The 4,015-nt window shown below is 43.0% G+C and overlaps 1 non-coding gene across 1 annotated transcript; it reads left to right on the top strand.

The window, feature by feature from the left end:
- The first annotated feature begins 2,257 nt into the window (after positions 1–2,257).
- On the top strand, positions 2,258–2,339 carry trnas-gcu. Its single transcript has one exon. It is a non-coding gene; the product is annotated as a tRNA-Ser (tRNA).
- The last annotated feature ends 1,676 nt before the right edge of the window (positions 2,340–4,015 follow it).

The raw sequence follows: 4,015 nt of genomic DNA, 5'->3' as shown, positions 1-4,015 counted from the left end.
TTTGTACAAATTGGACTTGACGCCCAATTCTTATCAGTTTATGTCAGCAGAGATTCTTGAATTGTCGACACGACAGTAAAGTCGAAATCAAGAATTACAACCTACCACTTTAAAATGTTTAAATTGCATATTAAACTGGAATAGTGAAAAGGAACACCACTTTCCCTCCCGTCATTTCTTCAATCTGTAGTATGTAGAGTGCCATTTGTTGTCTCCAGGTCACAGCACATTTGTTCTTCATCAGCTAATGAAGTTCGTTACTGATCTGTCTGATCAAATAAGTAGACCTTTTCTACCACTTTATCCAACTCCCTCACAATTTTAAACTTTTCGATCAATGGGACCATAGGCCAAATGATGCAGAAGCAGAAGTAAGCCAGTCAGCTCATCAAGTCTGCTCCGCTATTCAATGGTGTCATGGCTGATCTGGTAATCTTCAACTCCATTCTCCTGCCCCATGTGAATAACCCTTGATCTCCTTACTGATTAAACATCTGTCTAGCTCAGCTTGAAAATACTCAACAATTCAGAGAGACAATTCCAGACAATTACTGGGTCCTGAGCAATACAATTCCTCTTCGTTTCAGAATTAAATGGGCAACACCTTGTTCTGAGATTGTGTCCTTTGGCTCTCGATTCTCACACTAAGGCAAACCACCTGTCCATATCCACTCTTTCAAGGTCCCTAAGAATATTGAATATTTATAAATGTTATTGTATGGTTATAAATCTCCCCACCCCCAGCCTCCTTTGTTCCAAGGAGAACAATCCCAGCCGAACCAAGCATTTCATTCCATTTTATCCAGTCTTGGGAAAATGCCAGGATATCTTCTGTAGTGTCCATGAATATTTTTAAGGGAGATTGACGACAATTCTGTGAAACAAGTGGTTTAGCGTTTATCAGGCATATGCAGGGGTCGGGATTTAGTGTCAGAATCAGATTTACTCGAAAATATAGAATAGTGGGGCATTGAGTTTCTCTGATTCCAGGCCTGGGAACTGGGATTATATAGTCGTCTGCAGCAGTGGTCACTTCCTTGTCTGAGGAAACTGCTGGTATAACCGTTGTAAAACTCAAATGCTCATTGAAAAATACATCCAATATCGCACTCCAGCAAAAAATCATTTCCATATGAAAATGAATCACATTCACCAAGTGAATAAAATGCAGAAAGTCTTCATTTTAAACTGTAAGAAATAGGAGTATGATGTGGCCACTCAGCAAAGATTCCAAAGATGCTCCCCATTGTGTGTTCCCTCATCTCAGTCCGCTGTTTGGCAAGTTTTCCTGTCGTGTGCCTGGTGATGCTCCTGTCACACCCTGAAGCACTGCGCTTATTTCCTGTTCCCTGAGGCCTCATTGTGCGGCGCCGTGACCAGATGGAGGTCCTTACTGTATGATGCGGCTGCAGCAGCTCTTGTTCGAATCCGGCCACGGCATTAACTGTGGTACACAATTTCCCCGTAACATGTACTAAAGGAACGCAATGAAGGATCAATTTAAATTCCAGAAAGCGTGCTCATGGAGGCGTGTTCAATGCCGATGTTGTGAGAACAAGCATCACCCAGGGCAGCTTTTGTTAGCATAGACCAGCGATTCTTGAAGCGTCAGGCTCAGGAAAATAACAAGAGAGCGAAGTTCAGCGCAACAGATGCCATTACAAAAGACCAGTTTCTGCATTGTGCAGTTCATTTGTCAGGTTTGCCTCATTTAGCATTTTGAAATTGTCCGCTCTGTAAACAATTACGAGTCATTAATATCTGTTGAGTAGAGAGCTGGTCCCAGTACTGACTTCTGGGAGCAGCAGAGTGCATTCTCCTCGAGTCTGAAAAACAATTCCTCACAGACAATGTCACATCGCCGCTGTCAACAGGCTTTTCATTCAATTGGCTCCAATTCTTCATCGAATTCGATTCAATAGATCATAGATCGTAGAATCATAGAATCCCTACAGTGTGGAAACAGGCCCTTCGGCCCAACAAGTCCACACCGACCCTCAGAGCATGTCACCCAGACCCATTCTCCATAACCCACCTAATCTTGTCATTGAGTAATTTCTTCATTTGTGTTCAGCTCATGAGAGCAGTGTGTCGCAATAGGAGTGACCCACAGGTCATACCATACTCTAGAAATCATACCCTGCTGCATATTATCTCACAAACACGGGGGAGAAATACTTGCTGCTCTGCACAATTTAATTAAGTGAGAGAAACATGAGGTCTTAATAAGATCACATGTCACCTTCTTTAAACGGGTGACGAGGTGGCCGAGAGGTTAAGGCGATGGACTGCTAATCCATTGTGCTCTGCACGCGTGGGTTCGAATCCCACTCTCGTCGCTGTTCTCAACTATTTCGCTGCTGCTCTCCTTCTTTATATCTTGCTACTTTCGTAGAAAGTGAAGCAAGAATCCAATTCTTGTCAGTTGATCTCGCCGGAGATTCTTGATCAGTCAACTTTATGGTAAAGTCGAAATCAAGAATTGGAACTTGTCTGAAATCTATTAAAAAGTAGGTTGAATTCGGACCATAAGAGGAAGCTCGATTTTCCCTCCCATTATTCCCCCCAAATTGTCCTCCAATAAACAGACATGGAATGAAAGAGAAACAGGTAAAAAATAACGAAATATCAGAAGCACAGGTTTATACAGTGGGATTGTTGATGAGTATTTAAACTAACATTCAACACAGGGGCTAATATTTCAAACAGTCCTTACTAAACCGATGGCAAGACAGATGCTTGATGAAAGACGCGAGCACAACGGGCTCAGTGCAACTTGAGGATGGCTCTTGTTGCAATGGACATTGCAGTGGATTACCACAGATCTGTGATTCGAAGGTCGTGTTCAAAACCAGCAGAGTCGGCTTTCATTTCAGGTTCCAAACGAATCAATGGTGTTCTGTGGAAACTGCTTCATCTGCACTTGCTGTCATTCTGAATTCCAGTCCCTGCTACTGACCAGAGGACGTTCGTCACCATCCCACACAAGTTTTCAGAGAATAGTTCGACCAGAGACGACCGCTCGTCCCACAAACCTGCATAGTTGAGAGGGAAATGCAACATAACATTCTCGTTATACATTTGATTTGTCACCTTGAATATATTTCGAGATCTATAAATCCAGATTCTCAAAGTGGGTTGTGAGGACGGGATAGGCAAAACCACTGAAGTTTTAAATCAGCCATGATGTTAAGGAATGGCGAGTCAGCGGAGCCGGTTTGAATGGCCTCTTCATGTTCCCATGTTCCCATCTTTCGGTGTTGTTTCGGGCAGAGAATTGTCAACGATAACGTGGAACGCAAAACAGTGCAACATAGGTCTGTGCCAAACGCTATTCTGAACCGAACTGATCCCACTTGCCTGCCAATGGTTGCGTATTTCTCTATTACCTTCCTGTTCACGTGTCTGTCTAAATACCTCTTAAACTTTGCTATCATGATGATGAGAATGGTGAATCGACAACACTGAATATCAAGTTTCTCACCTTTACCCCACCGCTCTCACAACTGGAATGGACAGTTCCTTTGCAGTTTTAGGTCAGACAATGGAGGATGCTCACAGGCGCTCTGTCAGATAGCACGCTCCTTCACATAGGTTTCCAACTGGGCACGTGGAGCAAGTTGCCATGTAGATGTTGGGGATTCAGGGGTAGATTTCTCAATTGTCGGGCTGGAGTTCTAGCTGTGGTGCTAAACATGATATTCTGATATTCTAAATTCAGTTCTGGCCTCTTCTTAATTTACAATTTTAAATGTGAAATTCAATTTAACTTTGTGTTACATTCTTATGCATTCACTCTTCATGCAAGCCTTGGAACGTGTCCTTGAATGAAGTAATGGTGAAGGTTGATGACGGCGGGTGTCGTGTGTTTCCGGTCGGTTGTGTGAATTTTGCAAACGAACTTGGTGAATTGTTGCTGACTCGAATTCTGTGAAGAATTTTGTGGCATGAAAGGCCCATGACCGTGGGGATGTAACGTTATCTGTGAGGAATTGTTTTCCTGACTCGAAGAGAG

The sequence above is a fragment of the Rhincodon typus genome, unplaced genomic scaffold (assembly GCF_021869965.1).
Source record: "Rhincodon typus isolate 14 unplaced genomic scaffold, sRhiTyp1.1 hic_rhity00000127, whole genome shotgun sequence".
Lineage (NCBI taxonomy): Eukaryota > Metazoa > Chordata > Chondrichthyes > Orectolobiformes > Rhincodontidae > Rhincodon > Rhincodon typus.
This window is presented reverse-complemented; position numbering and strand designations above follow the sequence as displayed.